The sequence below is a fragment of the Phoenix dactylifera genome, unplaced genomic scaffold, assembly GCF_009389715.1.
Source record: "Phoenix dactylifera cultivar Barhee BC4 unplaced genomic scaffold, palm_55x_up_171113_PBpolish2nd_filt_p 000632F, whole genome shotgun sequence".
Taxonomy (NCBI): domain Eukaryota; kingdom Viridiplantae; phylum Streptophyta; class Magnoliopsida; order Arecales; family Arecaceae; genus Phoenix; species Phoenix dactylifera.
The window spans coordinates 22,486-39,756 of NW_024068025.1; positions in this window are offsets into that span (position 1 = coordinate 22,486).

The window sequence follows — 17,271 nt, forward strand, 5'->3', positions numbered from 1 at the left end:
CTTTCGCTGCGCATTATAACATGCTAGAACCCTTCAGTGGTATTAGAGCAAAGGTCCAAGAGTTGTGACCGATCTCCGGAAACTCTCACGCGTGATCGTGTGACGAAGCGTGGCTCTCCATCCGGAGGCGTATAGAGATGCGTGCTCTGATAGGTATACATGGGTGTCACCCTATTTTTAATAGGACCGAACCCATGTAGGAGTGGAGACTCCCCCTTCAAGTCTCACATCAAGAAGGACAAGGGTCGGATCCTTCTTGTTGGTGAGAGCTCAAAGAAGAAGTCGTGCAATAAGGGTTCAAAGAAAAAACTAAACCCTAAGAGTCGCATCAAAAAGAAGAAGGGAAAGAAAATCTCTAGACCCTGTACCTGTTTCCACTGCGGCAAGACGGGGCATTGGAAAAGGAACTGCAAGAGCTTTCTTGCAAGTGTGAAGCCTGATGCAAGTGTTGCATCAAAAGGTATGTTTTTATTACATGCCAATATGACATTAAGTTCTTCTGATTCTAATTCATGGGTATTGGATACTGGTTGTGGTTCTCACATATGCAAATCTTTGCATGGACTGCAGAAAATTAGAAGTCTGAAGAAAGATGACTTCGAGCTATATGGCGCTGGAGGAGAATCCATCCAGGCTGAAGCTGTTGGCACCTACATACTGGAGCTACCCTTCGGAAAGTTCTTGAAGCTAGAAGACTGTTATTTTATGCCAAAAATCATTAGAAATGTAATTTTAATTTCTTTGTTGCTTAAGAAAGGATTCGAAATAAATGGAAAGAGCAATGGTTGCTCTATTTCTTTATCTAATGAGTATTATTGTCGTGGCACTATGGAAAATGGTCTTTTAGTATTATGTCTTAATAATGTTATGTTTCATATTGGCAAAGATAATAAAAGAAAAAGAGAGAATATTAATAATACCCTCCTCTGGCATTACCGATTAGGTCATATTAGTGAGACAAGGTTACACAAGTTGTATAAAAATAAATTCTTTGACCCTTATGATTCTGAATCATTAGGAACTTGTGAATCTTGTCTTATGGGTAAAATGACCAAGTCTCCATTCTCGGGACATGGAGAAAGGGCAAGTGAGTTGTTAGAACTCGTACACGCTGATGTGTGCGGTCCTATGTCAACTCCAGCTAGAGGTGGATACTCTTACTTCATCATATTTACTGATGACTTATCAAGGTTCGGTTTTGTGTATCTAATGAAAAATAAATCCGAAGCCTTTGATAAATTTAAAGAGTATCAAAGTATGATTGAAAAACAAACTGGAAAGTGTATTAAAATCCTTCGATCTGATCGAGGAGGAGAATATCTTTCTAGTGAATTTTTAGACTATCTTAAATTAAAGGGTATACTCTCTGAATGGACACCTCCATATACGCCACAATTAAATGGTGTAGCTGAAAGGAGGAATCGTACCTTATTAGATATGGTACGGTCCATGATGTGTTTCACAAATCTTCCAATTTCTTTCTGGGGATATGCCCTAGAAACTGCTGCATTAGTATTAAATAGAGTACCATCTAAGTCTGTATCTAGCACTCCATATGAGATATGGAAAGGAAAGAAACCTAATCTTAAGTATCTTAAGATATGGGGTTGTCATGCTTATGTCAAAAGAAATTTTGGACATAAGCTGAGTGCTAGATCGGACAAATGTATATTTGTAGGTTATCCTAAAGACAGTTTAGGATATATCTTCTACGATCCTAACGAACAAAAGATATTTGTTGCTAGGCATGCCACTTTTTTGGAAAAAGAGTTTTTCTTAGAAAAGGGCAAGGATAGAAGAATCGAACTTGATGAAGTTCAAGACCTACAAGGTGAGACATATAATAATCCTCAACCAGATGTACCCATGGAAGAGGTACAGCCACTACACACTACTCCTCTCCGAAGGTCAGAAAGAGTGCAAAATGCACCTAAGAGGTATGGATTTATCATTGAGAATGATGAAGCCCACATCGTTGATAACGATGACCCTCTGACCTATTCGGAAGCTGTCAAGAGTAGGAACTCTGACAGATGGCTGGACGCCATGAAATCCGAGATAGATTCTATGTATACAAACCAAGTGTGGACTTTGGTTGATGCACCTGAGGGAGTGATTCCAATAGGGTGCAAATGGGTATACAAGAAGAAGATAGGAGCTGATGGCCAAGTAGAAACCTACAAGGCCAGGCTAGTGGCAAAAGGTTTCAGGCAAAAATAAGGTATTGAGTATGATGAAACTTGTTCGCCAGTAGCTATGCTCAAATCTATTCGGATTATGCTTGCTATAGCTGCATACTATGATTATGAGATCTGGCAGATGGATGTCAAAACCGCCTTCCTTAATGGTCACCTTGAGGAAGAGGTTTATATGACACAGCCAGAGGAATTTATCTCAAGAGGGAGAGCAAATCAAGTATGTAGGCTTAAGAAATCTATTTATGGATTAAAGCAGGCATCTAGGAGTTGGAACATCCATTTTGACATGATAGTCAAAGAGTTTGGCTTCATTAAAAATATAGATGAGCCTTGTGTGTACAAGATGATGAGAGTATAAAAATGAAATTTTCATATTATCTTAATTAGTATTATAGCCAATCTTTATTAATAAAATTAATTAATTAATGTTTTATTTTTGTCTGAGTGCAAGTAATTCAAGAGATTCAATAACGCTGGGTTTCAGCCCAATGCCTGTCAGCCCGAGCTCAACAAATTCTCTAGTGTCTGTGATGAGGCGACTCAATAGTTCCTAACCTAAAATTCCCATGTATCCACGTCAACGGGCTGAAGTAAGTGATTTCCCAACATCTTCAAGTGTCCCCGGGCCGTCTTGAGAGTCCCAAAGCAATTCAATTGCTTCTCAAACCAAGTATCCGTTTCCCAGCAACTTCCTAACGTCAAAGTCTTCCAACCGTTGCCACATTCCATCCGTTCGAGCCAGCGGCCGTGAGGAGCTTCCCAACGATCATCATCTCCAAGCGTCTCCCCTATTTCTTCCCAACGGTCATCCACGTTTCCTTCATCCCATCGTCCGTGGCTTCCAACGAACAGCAACGCTTCAATCTCAGCTTCCCAACCGACAGTGGATCTCCCAGCACATGCAAACCGGCTCTTCAATTCCAAGCCGCATTCAACATCCGATCGTTTCATCTTCAAATTCCCTTTCCAGCAAACAAATTCTCATCCGAGGGTCTTGCATTCAAATCCAACATCAATGACTGTAGCTCAAACTTCTTCAACGTTCAACCTCCCAACGCCGAAGAGTCCCAAGCATTCAAATCCACGCCTCATCCGCTCCCAGCAGCGTTCCAGCTTCTCCAATCCGGTGAAGTGTCTATAAAAGGGGATCGTGTGAGGAGGCAGGGAGGCCACGGATCAGGAAGGGAGGACGGAGCAAAGAAGGAGGAGGAACCAGGGGGAGGCCTTCCATTTTTGGGAACCGACTACATCTCCCACGGAGTCCACGAAGGAAAGAACCATTCGGAAGGGAACCCCCCACCCCATTCAACTCCAAGCTTTTTATCCAGGAGGACACCTTTCATTTCTTTTTGGAGGCCACTACATCTCCCTGGGAGTCCACGAAGGAAAGAAGCCATCCGGTGGAGATGGGGAGCGTGGAAAAGAAAAGAAATAGAGTGCTCTGTTTCTAAATAAAAAGGGAGAAAGAGTTTATGTTTTATTCTTTTTCTTTGCTAATCCCTTTTTACAAAAATGCTTCTATTTCATATGAGTAGCTAAATCTTCTCTAGCTAAGGCTAGGGAAAAGCCTAGCATTTTCTTCATGTATTTCATTTAATCATCAATGGGATTTTATTGTTTTTGATTTGATTTATGGTGCAGTAAATTTATAGAAATTATTTCAAACTTATATATTTTCTTTGATTTGTTATTTCCCCCGGGTATAACAGATGCTTAGAAATCCCTGTAGTTTAAAATTGAATTACTGTAATGCTGCCCATAAAACTAAATCTATTTTACTATGATTAATAGGTGATTTTAAGAAAAGCATGATGAAATGCTAGGCTGAATCTTGATGCCTTAGTTATATTTTTGTCAATCCGAATATTATTCAGCCTTTAGTTTTTATTCACTGTCAAAACCCTGTGGATTCGATCTCGGACTCACCGAGAATATTACTTTGCTACACCCTATACTTGGGGTATTCTACATTTAATTTTCCTTTTTAAAAGAGCAAGATTAAAGTCGTAGCAAGTTTTTGGCGCCGTTGCCGGGGATTTGCAACGTGCGAACGAGAACAAGGCTGCAAATTTCAATTTTTACTTTCTGTTTCTTCAATTTTTCTTTATTTCTAACATAGCTGAAATTTCAAATCTTTTCAGATTCAAGGACGACACAAAGCAAGACCAGTAACGAGGAAGATCAAGATCACATTTTTGGATTTCCGGAGTGAACGAACTCGGGCCGTGAGTATTTAAATTAATTTTCCTGTTTTGTTCATACTAGTCCTATTTTTCCTACATTAGAATTTTACTCTTGTTTTAAAAAAAATTATTAAAAAAAATTATTAATTAAAATAATAAAATAATAAATAAATAAAAAGGAAAAAAAATTTAGCTAGTTTGCTTGATCAACTATTCAAATGCAATTTAATGTCATGACATAAAATGTTAAAAATCTTCTTGATTGTTGCATATAGTATAAAGCATTTGCATAAAATAATCTAAGGGCTGAACCCATTAAAAAGATAAGGTCGGGATTTCATCACTCGTCCTTAGCCCAAAAATCATCCCAGTGCATAAATATCCTAAGCCTAATTAAAATCAACTAGACGTTGGCCCCTAAGGATATTCGAGCTCAATAGGACGAAGACCACTGAAAGTTGCACCAATTTCGCTCTATGGCCCGGGTCGATGTCTAGGCAAGCTTTGTCCCTCTAAGTGATTGAAGGGAGACAGTTTCTGTTTGAGGAAAGTGGGTTTTAAGTGGGACCTTTGCTACACGCATCGTGACCCCTCCACTTACCTGGGAGCTTACCTGGTCGACTAAGGTTACTAGACCGGATTGGAGGCTTAGGTGTCCTCTTCAAACCAGTTAGGAGCTGTCTAGAATTTTTAGGAAAACACTAGAAATTATTGGGGGATGTTTAATTTTAATTAAATTTTTGAAGGTGTTTGTTTAGATCTCTTTAGGTGGTACTTGTACCAACAAAAAAAATATATATATAAATAAATAAATAAATAAATAAAATAAAATTTCAGTATATGCTATTGTGGGAGAGAGATAAAACGAATAGATTATTTTGAGTTGAATTAAGAGATAAAAATTTAATTGTTCAAAATTCAAATAATCAAATAGAAGATAATGGTAGTAATCAGGGAGATAATGAATTTCAAGATGACTTACCTATTAGAACGCTTCGTGATTATCTAGAACCCACTAGGACCAGTACCCCATCTTGTATGGTTATTCCTACTGCTGCGGGAGCTTTTGACATGAAACCAGGAATAATCCAATTACTCCCAAAGTTTCACGGACTTGATTCTGAAAGTCCCTATTTGCACCTAAAAGAATTTGATGAAGTGTGTTCAACACTTCATTTCAATGATGTCACTGAAGAAGTAGTTAAGCTTAAGTTATTTCCTTTTTCTTTGAAGGAAAAAGCTAAATCATGGTTACACTCCTTAAGGCCTAGGACCATAGCTACCTGGCAAGAAATGACAAGAGAATTTTTAAAGAAATTCTTCCCAACACATAAAACAAACACACTTAGAAGAAATATCATGAACTTTGCACAAAAAGATGGGAAAATATTTTTTCAGTGTTGGGAAAGATTTAAGGACCTTCTGCTTGCTTGCCCACATCATGGATGTGAAATTTGGAGGGTCATTAGTTTCTTTTATGATGGTTTGTCCTCCAATATGAGACAATTTGTAGAAATGATGTGTAATGGTGAATTCATGAGTAAGGAACCAAATGAAGCCTGGGATTATTTTGATCTTTTAGCAAAAAATGCACAAGCTTGGGATACAACAGATAAAAATGAAAAATCTAAAATAGCACCTAATGCAAAAGGAGGAATATATCTTATTAAAGATGATAATGATGTCAATGTAAAAATTGCTAATCTGACTAGGAAGGTTGAAGCCATGGAATTAAGTAAAGCCAATATAGGAAAAGCACAAACTATTGTTGAAAGTATATGTGGAATTTGCGAGAGTAATGCACATGTGACCAAGGATTGTCCTACAATCCCTGCTTTTCAAGAAGTGTTGCATGATCAAGCAAATTTCACCAATACTTATAAAAGACCATTTCCAGAAATATATAATCCTAATTGGCGAAACCATCCTAACTTTAGCTGGAGACATGGACCCACTGCCAATGAATCTCAAGGAAATTCTGTTCCTACTCCTTATGTGCCACCACATAGGAAATCCCTTGAAGATACTTTGCAAACCTTCATGCAAGGGGAGACTCAAATAAATCAGAATACAATGCAATCACTCCAAGAACTTAAAAATTCTGTAGGTAGAATTGAGGCTCAACTCAATATTAGGAAAAAACGGACATTGTTGACCCCCTAATGGATTTTGATGAATACAAAACACTAGAGTATAATTCCATTTATCTTAACAATTTACTTGAGGATTTCATGTGTTTAATTAAGAATATTGTTAAGAAATGTCTAGGCAAGTTCCCATAATTTTTATGAATTTATTGAAGAATTTTTGAGATGAAGAAAATAGATCAGGGACAGCCGAGACGTCTCCGGTTTGTTCCAGAGACGTCTCTGGCACAAACAGGAAGAACTGGCACGTTTGGAGACGTCCCCGGCACCTGGCGAGGCGTCTCGTAGGGTCGGAGTCGACTCTCTCAGAAGCGGAGTTGACTCTCTCAGTGGCGGCAGAAAGGCCGATTTCAAGAGATGCGCGCGAGCCGTCTCCACAGTACGCGGAGTCGTCCTCGCAAGTAAAAGCTGAGTTTCCGAGTCGTCCCCAGAGAGTGCAGAGTCGACTCTCTCAGGGTATTCCAGAGGATGTCTTTTTCGGTGATAAGGCAGCGGAGACGTCCCCTGAAAGAGCGGAGTCGACTCTCTCAGAGAATTCCAGAAGACTTGTTTTTCGGAGATATAACGGCGGAGTCGTCCCCATGCAAAAAGCGCAAACAAGCCGAGACGTCCCCGTAAAGTGCCGAGGCGACCCTCTCAGAAAAATAGAAGAACAAGGATTCAAACCGTTCATCATCAGAGTCGTCCCCGTAAAGCGCCGAGTCGACCCCAAACAACGTCAAAAGTAAAATCTTACAGCCGAGACGTCTCGCGTTGAAGCGGAGACGTCTCCGAAGTGCCTGGGACGTGACTGACAACTTTTTCAGGTTTGGTTTGAATTTCAAACTCCCTTAACTTTATCTCTAACGGCTATATTTGCTTTTTGGGCTATAAAAGGGAGCTCTTAAGTGCTTTCCAACAACTTCTGACCAACCCAACACAAGATCATTCAAGAGAGAAGAAAGAAAAAGAGGTTCAAGGGAGTTAGTGCATTCAAGTGAAGAAATCAAGTGCCTTCAAGCTTCCCAAGTGATTTCGTGCTCGACTACTCTCTTCCGCTAGGCATTCAAAGCTCACATTCAAGCCAACGCGATCCACATCGGAAGAACCACCATTTCCCACGCTTCCAATGGCTAAAAGGGTTCTTCCGGGTTCTATTATTTCTCACTGTTTTATTTGCTTCTTGAGAGCTTTTAAATCCTTGTAAAACTTTTTCAATATTGTGCTTGTTCCAGTCAAGGGACTTGGAACAAGGAAAAGGCGTCCCAAGCCTAGGTGAAATTGGGGGTTATAGGGTTCGTTGTTAGCCCGGTGTAAAACAACAAGTTGGGTAGTGCACTCGCAAAACTACCGGACTGTAATCTTGGATTATAGTGGAAATTCCCAAAGGTGCTTTGGGGAGTGGATGTAGGAGCAGTGGAAGCTCCGAACCACTATAAAACCTTATGTTTGCGATTGATTGTTCTCATACCTCTATCTTTACTTTAGTTCATACATTTGTGTGTTTTATTTTTAATTAGGCAAAAAGTTTTAAAACACCCAATTCACCCCCCTCTTAGGTGACCATCTCTGGACAACAAGTGGTATCAGAGCAGGTGCTCTGTGTATTTCTTGAAAGACCTAACCATCTTAGCCAAAGATCTAGATGGCAACACCCTTTAACAATGTTCCTGCTGAGGGGCAGGCAACCAATAGACCTCCACTCTTCAATGGGACAAATTATACCTATTGGAAGACTAGAATGAGGATTTTTATTCAAGCACAAGATTATGCCTTGTGGAGGGTCATAATCAAGGGACCACACGAACCATCTCACATGGTTAATGGCATTCAAGTTCCCAAACCTGAGGAGGATTGGGATGAGAATGACAGTAAGATGGTTCAACTCAATTCTAGAGCCATGAACTCATTATTCTGTGCTCTAGATGTAAATGAGTTCAATAGAGTCTCCACCTGTAGTTCCGCCAAGGAAATATGGGATAGGCTTGAAGTTACCCACGAGGGTACGAATCAAGTCAAAGAGTCTAAAGTGAACATTCTAGTTCACAAATATGAGTTGTTTAAGATGGAACCCAATGAAACCATCACATGCATGTTTACACGCTTCACCGATATAATTAATGGTCTAAAGAGTTTGGGTAAATCCTATACTAATCCGGAACTTGTGAGTAAAATTCTCAGGTCTTTGCCGAAAGCATGGGAAGCAAAGGTCACGGCGATCATAGAAGCCAAAGATCTCAACACTTTGGGACTAGAACAACTATTGGGCTCATTGATGACGCATGAGCTCACAATGAAGCAACATGAAGAAGAGTTGCCAAAGAAGAAGACAATTGCACTCAAGGCTACTTCGAGTGTGTGTGAAGAAGAAAGTAGTGAGAGTGAAGAAGAAAGCGAAGATGAGGACTTGGGTTTAATAGTAAGGAAGTTTAAGAAATTCATGAGAAGAAAGAAACCCTTCCCAAGAAAGAAATTTGGAGGGAGAAATGATTGGGAAAAAGAAAAGGAAAAAGAAAGAGACCCAATCATATGCTATGATTGCAAGAGACCGGGACACATTCGTTCCGAATGCCCTCAACAAAAGAAGCACTTTGGAAAGAAGAAGAAGAAGGCGTTGAAGGCAACGTGGGACGATAGTGATACATCCTCCTCCGAGGAAGAGAAGGAAGAGACAGCAAATTTGTGCTTCATGGCATTTGAAAACGACGAGGTATGTCAAAGCTCAACTATAAATTTTACTTTAGAAGAATTATATGAAGCTTTTCAAGAACTTATGAGTGATTGTAGTATGTTAGGAGCAAAGAATAAAGAACTAAAGGCCTCCAATCAAAAACTAAAGGATGATATTAAAAAACTATTGATTGAGAAAGAGAGCGTTGAAAATGTTAACACCATTGATCTAGAAAATAAAAATTCAAAACTTAGCATTGAAAATGAAACGGCAAAAACACTAATTAAGGAATTGAATCTAAAAGTTAAATCTCTACTCAATAATAATACCTCACTTGCACAAAATGTTGAATCCCTTAAAAAGGATAAGGAAGAACTAGTTAAAGAAAATTTGGATCTTAAGAATGAGGTACATAAGTACAAACCAATTGTTGAAAACTTTACACAAAGCTCTGAAAAATTAAATCTTATTCTTTCAAATCAAAGAGCTGTTTTTAATAAAGCCGGATTAGGATATAAAACTAACAAGCAATAAAAGTATCTAAAGAATTTCTTTGTGAAAGCAAAAGATGTCAAAACTGAAAAACCTACATGCTTTCATTGTGGAAAAAGTGGACATAAAGCCTACTCTTGTATTCAAAGAAAGATCCAAACTAACAAGAGTACATTTGTAAAAGCTAAAAACATAACTAAAGTATGGGTGCCTAAGGGAACCAACTACACTAACCACGAAGGACCCAAGAAAACTTGGGTACCTAAGAGCTTCACATGATCATTTTGCAGGTATGCCTTGCAGCCGAGAATAAAAAGAGAATGTGGTATCTTGATAGTGGTTGCTCAAGGCATATGACCGGTGACAAGAGTCTCTTCGTCACTTTAAAATCAAAAGAAGGAGTAGTCACATTTGGAGACAATGCTAAAGGTCAAATCATTGGTGTTGGTAAAATCTCCATATCACCCTCCTCATTTATTGACAATGTATTGTTAGTTAATGGACTCAAACATAATTTATTAAGTATAAGTCAATTTTGTGACAAGGGCTTTAAAGTGTCATTTGAATCTTCACTTTGCATAATTAGTAGTCCAGTTGACAATGAGATCATACTTACAGGACATAGGCATGGAAATGTTTACATGGTAGATCTTGATGATCTCACCATGAAGGATGGCCAATGTCTTGTAGCCATGGATCCCAAAGTCAATGAGACTAGTTGGTTATGGCATCGTAGGTTAGGGCATGCTAGCATGGATTTAATCTCTAAATTGATTACAAAAGATCTAGTCAAAGGACTACCAAAAATAGATTTTGAAAAGAACAAAATTTGTGCTGCATGTCAATTAGGGAAACAAACGAGAAGCTCTTTCAAGTCTAAAAATATAGTCTCAACATCAAAACCCTTAGAACTAATTCACATGGATTTATTTGGACCCACTAGAACTGCTAGTCTAGGGGGTAAGAAATTTGGTCTTGTAATTGTTGATGATTTTTCACGTTTTACATGGGTTTCATTTCTTGCACACAAAGATGAGTCCTTTTCCGCTTTTATCAAGTTTCATAATAGGGTTTCGAATGAACTCAATCTTAAACTAAAAGCAATTAGGAGTGATCATGGTACTGAGTTTGAAAATCAGTATTTTGAAAAATTTTGTGAAGAAAATGGTATCAATCACAATTTCTCGGCACCTAGGATACCCCAACAAAACGGGGTGGTAGAAAGGAAGAATCGCACACTAGCAGATATGGCTCGTACCATGTTGTGCGAATCGGATTTACCAAAGTACTTTTGGGCTGAAGCAATAAATACTTCATGTCATATTTTAAACCGTGCTTTAGTTAGATCCATCTTAAAGAAAACACCTTATGAGTTGATAAAAAGTAAGAAACCAAATATAAGCTATTTTCATGTTTTCGGTTGTCGATGCTTTATTTTAAACAATGGAAAGGACAATCTAAGTAAATTTAGTGCTAAATCAGATGAGGGGATCTTCTTATTAGGTTATTCCTCATCTAGTAGAGCATACAGGGTCTTCAACAAGAGAACTCTCGTTGTTGAAGAATCCATTCATGTTGTTTTTGATGAAGCTAATGGAGATTCTTCTAGAAAAGAAGAAGATGGTGATGCAGGTATACTTGAAGACCGAATGAAGGAATTCTCCATACAAGACAAACAACATGAGGATGAGATCAAAGAAGATACAATTCAGCAAGATGAAGAAGATCAACCTCCATCGATAAATCAAGATCTTTCTAAGGAATGGAGGTATGCACATGGTCATCCAAGGGATCTAATCCTTGGTGATCCTTCACAAGGAATAAGAACTAGATCCTCTTTAAGAAACACTAGTAATTATCTTGCATTCGTTTCACAAATCAAGCCTAAATCACTAGAAGAAGCTGAAAAAGATGATAATTGGATGAATGCTATGCAAGAGGAATTAAACCAATTTGAAAGAAATGAAGTTTGGACTCTAATGAAAAGACCCCCTAATGTTTCAATTATAGGCACCAAATGGGTATATAGAAATAAACTAGATGAAGATGGAATAGTAATAAGAAACAAAGCTAGGCTAGTGGCCAAAGGATATAATCAGGAGGAAGGAATAGACTTTGATGAAACTTTTGCTCCTATTGCTAGATTAGAGGCTATTAGACTACTTTTGGCATATGCATGCTTTATGGATTTCAAACTCTATCAAATGGATGTAAAAAGCGCCTTTTTAAATGGTTATATAATGGAGGAAGTTTATGTAGGACAACCTCGAGGTTTTGAGAACCACTTACATCCAGATTATGTTTTTAAATTGCATAAAGCATTATATGGACTTAAGCAAGCCCCTAGGGCATGGTATGAAAGATTAAGTAATTTCCTAATTGAAAATAAATTTAAAAGAGGAAATGTGGACAAAACCCTCTTCATTAAAAGAAAAGGAAATGACTTATTGCTTGTGCAAATTTATGTGGATGATATAATTTTTGGTGCTACTAATGATAGTCTTTGTCAAGAGTTTGCCAAGCTTATGCAGGGAGAATTTGAAATGAGCATGATGGGTGAGCTCAACTTCTTCCTTGGGCTACAAATAAAACAATCAGAGGAAGGCATCTTCATCAGTCAGTCCAAATATATCAAGGAGATGTTGGAAAAATTCAAGATGAAGGATGCAAAGGAAATCAGCACACCCATGGGCTCAAGTTGCAAGCTTGACAAAGATGAAAAAGGTAAAAGTATAGACTGCAAATTGTACAGAGGTATGATAGGCTCTTTACTTTACCTTACTGCTAGTAGACCAGATATATTATTCAGTGTTTGTATGTATGCTAGATACCAAGCATGTCCTAAGAAATCACACTTGCAAGCTGTTAAAAGAATTTTTAGATATCTAGTAGGGACATCTAATGTAGGCTTATGGTATTCTAAACAATCTGACATAAATTTAATTGCTTATTCCGATGCTGATTTTGCCGGGTGCAAACTCGACAGAAAAAGCACAAGTGGCACATGTCAATTCTTGGGTGCTAATTTGGTTTCTTGGTTTAGCAAGAAACAGAATTCAGTTGCCTTATCCACAGCTGAGGCTGAGTACATTGCAGCTGGAAGCTGTTGTGCCCAAGTTCTATGGATTAAGCAACAACTTGAAGACTTCGGTATCAAAATGGACAATATACCAATTAAATGTGATAATACAAGTGCAATTAATTTAACAAAAAATCCTGTCCAACACTCAAAATCAAAACATATAGAGATTAGGCATCACTTTATTAGGGATCATGTGCTGAAAAATGATGTGATGATTGAGTATGTATGTACTGAAAATCAATTGGCCGATATCTTTACAAAGCCCCTTTGTAAAGATAGGTTCAACTTCTTAAGGAATGCATTGAGCTTGTATGATCCTAGCAATTAAATTGAACTTGCATTGCAATGCTTTGCTACTCAAACTAGTAATCCACCTCAAGGTCAACATAAGTGAAAGCATGAATCTATCTAAGTTAAATGACGAATTGTTCGACTTTCCGGAGGATGGTTACCCTCCCTTGGACTCTTCATGGAGATATTTTCAGAGCCTATTTCATAGGTATTCGAAATTTGGTCAAACATTCCTCATTTCAATGTTAATAATTCAAAAAATCATTATCAAACTGTTGCCCAAGGTGACAAGCCAAGAGGGGGGGGGGTGAATTGGTTTCTTCTAAATTTTGGTGCTTTAAACGTTTTCTTAATTAAGTGCGGTGGATGCTTTCTTAAGCTATTTGAGTGAGTTAAACTAACGCAAGAGTAGAAGATGATGCAAGAGTAAATGAAAACACAAGCACAACACAAACACAACAATATATAGTGGTTCGGTGCTCTCCTTAGCACCTACGTCCACTCCCCAAGTGTCCCCTTGGGAATTCACTATAATCTCGCGGATTACAGTTGGATTGTTTTCCGGGCTCACAATCCAAAAAACTTTGTTGGTTTTACGGGCTCACCAACGAACCTATACACTTTGGTTTTCCGGGTTCACCAAAAACCTTTGTTGGTTTTGCGGGCTCACCAACTAACCTTTACACTTTGGTTTTCCGGGTTCACCAAAAACCTTTGTTGGTTTTGCGGGCTCACCAACGAACCTTTACAAAGTGTTTAATAAACAAAAGGAAAGATTCAAACTCCTAAATGAGCATATGAAACAATATAAGCTACAAGGAAGAGTTAGAAAGTATTTATCGCTTTGAAGTCGCTTTGCTCTTCTTTGTCAAGGATGCTTCACTCTTTAAGGGGGATGGAGCTCTTGATGCCTCTTTGAATCTGCTCAATCCCTTTCTTTGATTCTTGAATGAAGCTCTTGATGAAGAAGATTAGGGCACTTTTGTATTCTTGGGTACTCTTTGATATTCCACACAAAAGTTGTTCTCTCTGATGAATAGTGCCCCTTTAAATAGCTTCCCACCTTCTTAGGACAAGTCCCAATGGTTAGATTTGAAAAACTAGCCGTTACTCACCTTGGGAAGGATAAAAAGTACAGTTGCAGAACTAGCCGTTACTGTTCAGCCCGTGTTTGGGTCGGCTCAACCTGTCCTTGGGTCGACCCAACTTTGCCTTGGGTCGACTCAAACATTCCTTGGGTCGACCCTCTCAGAAACCACAGAAACTTCAATTTCAGCCTTCCTTCCCATGGGTCGACCCAACCATTCTTTGGGTCGACTCAAAGTCCACTTGGGTCGACTCAACTTCTTCTTGGGTCGACCCTCTCAGTAATTCCAGAGAACCATTTTCTGTCTGTCTTTCTGTCTTGCCTTTGGGTCGACCCTCTCAGGGTTTGGGTCGACTCAAGCTTGGGTCGACTCAACCACTGTTTGGGTCGACCCTCTCAGTAAATCCAGAGAGCATTCTTCAGTTGTGTTTTTGAGGTTCTTCAAGGTTGGGTCGACTCATGCTTACCTTGGGTCGACCCAACTCACTGTTCATTTGTGCCATTTGTGCAGGAGTGTGCCAAATGATTTCTTGATGTGCCGGGGTCGACCCAATCAACCTTTGGGTCGACTCAATCCACACTTTGCTTTATTCTCAAGGTTAGATTCATTCAAATGAACAAGGTCATGTATCTATTTTCAATTAACCAAATATACTGAGAGTAATGAACTTATAAATGAAGTATCAATTTAACTTATAGCATACTCTAGATAATTGCTTGTTAATCATCAAAATAACACTATCATCCTCAATCTCTCCCTTTTTGATGATTACAAAATAAAGAGTATAAGTCTATTGATACTTGTCTTTAAAATCAGTTTATAAAAGGGATTAAATTGCTGCATTTCAGCTTTTCATATATACTTGTGAAATCTCCCCCTATATCATTCAAATGTTGCCAATTTGACTTTTTGAATTGCTCCCCCTTTTATTTATAATTCATTAGCAATGAAACTTCAAAAATTTGAGATAAACTCTGAGTTTCAGGTTATGTATCGGGGTGCGAGATGTGCGTGCCAAATTCTGAATTTATATGTGCCAAATTCTGAACTTTGATGGAAATTTTTGATTTAGTCAATTTCATTGTTACAAATTGCTCCCCCTTAGATGTATAAGCTTTCTTATATGATTTTCAATTTGTTTGCCCATTTATTTCTCTTTTCTTTACATAACTTTTATCTTTATTTCTCCCCTTTTTGTTATATATCTTTACTTCTCCCAAAATTAATACTCTTTCTTTACTTCTTAAATAAAATACTCTTTCTTTACTTAAATTGAATACTCTTTCTTTTCTTAATACTCTTTCTTTTCTTAAATACTCTTTCTTTTCTTAAATACTCTTTCTTTTCTTCTCCCCCTTTTTGTTATCATCAAAAATATATATATGGGAAAAGATGCAATAAATAATAAACTTCAAACTTCATTGATCAAAATAGGAACATTTTCATACATTCATGTCAAAAACAAAGACAGATACAATGTTTCTTAATCAAGATTTAAAGATACATAAGATAAAAACAAGATACATAGGAGAAAAGCAAGATACATGTGAGAACTAGATATCTAGCCTAGGCTCTAAACATAGACGCTAAGATCAGCCTAGGGGGAATCTAATGGCTGGGATCTAGTCCTCATCCTCCTAGCATACGTGGCGAGGGGAGGTCGAGCCTGGTGAGACTGTGTCTGGCGTGGAGCACGACGAGCGGGATGACTCTGTGCCGATATCTCTGACTCAGCAGCCTGTGGCACAGATGGTCCATGTGTCTCTCTCTCTCCGGAGTGCTCCTATCTGCTGCCTCAGATCACTGATCTCAGCAGACATGACATCCAACCGGGCGTCCAATCGGCTCGTGAGCCCGTCAGTAATAGTCCTCGCCTGAGCTGTCATGAGCTCTGTCATCCTGCTCCAGAAGTCATCCGTATCTGTCGGAGGAGCGGATGACGATGGTCCAGCCTCTGAGGGTGCAGTAGGATGATCCATAGGCTCCTCATCCTCATCCTCTGGTGCCTCTCCCTCTGGTGCCTCACCCTGAATGCCTGCACCGGTGTGAATCCACTGCCCGTTCACTTTCGCATATCCCATGCGTATGAGTGTCCGTGCAGTGTACGTGTCCGTGTGATGCAGACTCTTGGATGCCTCCTCCTCAAGAGGTAAACCATGCTGACGGAAGATCAATGTAAGTATCATACCATAAGGTAGTGATACCCTGTTGCTGCACATCACCTTCCTCATCTGCCTTAATATCATAGCCGGAAGATTTAGAGGAGTCCCCCGAATCATACACTCCATAACTGCTAGATCTCGCTCTGAGATGAGATCAAATCTCCCGGTCTTCGGAAATAAAATCCTATTTATCATATTGAGCAATAACCTCATCTCAGCGGAAAGAGAACTAGCTATTACCTTTTGAGAAAAATCGAAGTTCTCGTTTTCCATGATCAATTGCAGAGCTCTCATTTTGTCTTCTGGCCTCTCCGGAGTGGCTCCTATGCAGGGTAGGTGTAGTAACTCACTCAAGCTCTCCTCGGATACACGGATCCGAACCCCTCGAACTTCCGACACAAGCCCTCCCATACCAGTCTTGAGGAAGGCATAGAACTCTTGTACCAACCCGGGGTAGATGACCACATCTAGGGAGCAAAGATACTCCCAACCTTGTCTTTGGATCCATTCCCAAATCCGAAACCCTTCTTGATTGAAAAACTCCGAATGGATCCTTCTCCCGGTAGTAACCGGCCTCCCCGCAAATCTTGCAAGGATCACTGAGGGGGAAGGAGGAGGAGGGACCTCCGCACGTGCCTCACGTCTTGGAGACACGGGAGAAGGCTCGGTAGGATGCCTTTCCTCTTGTTGGACCCGGATCACTCTTCCGGATCTCTTGGCTACGGCTCGTTTGGGTCCCATTTCTCCAAGATCCTTAGGAAATCTACTGTTTGGAGGAGTTTAGTGGAGATTGGAGAGTGGGGGCTAGTCTTTTCGGAAGAAGACAAAGGGCAAACAGTGCCCTAGATGTGCTCTCGGGCCCCCTTTTAACAGTGGGGTCCCGACGTTGGGTCGACTCAAGATTTTTCTTGGGTCGACTCAACGTTGGGTCGACCCATGTTCTGGGTTGGGTCGACCCAAGTGCAGAAATTTTCTTTT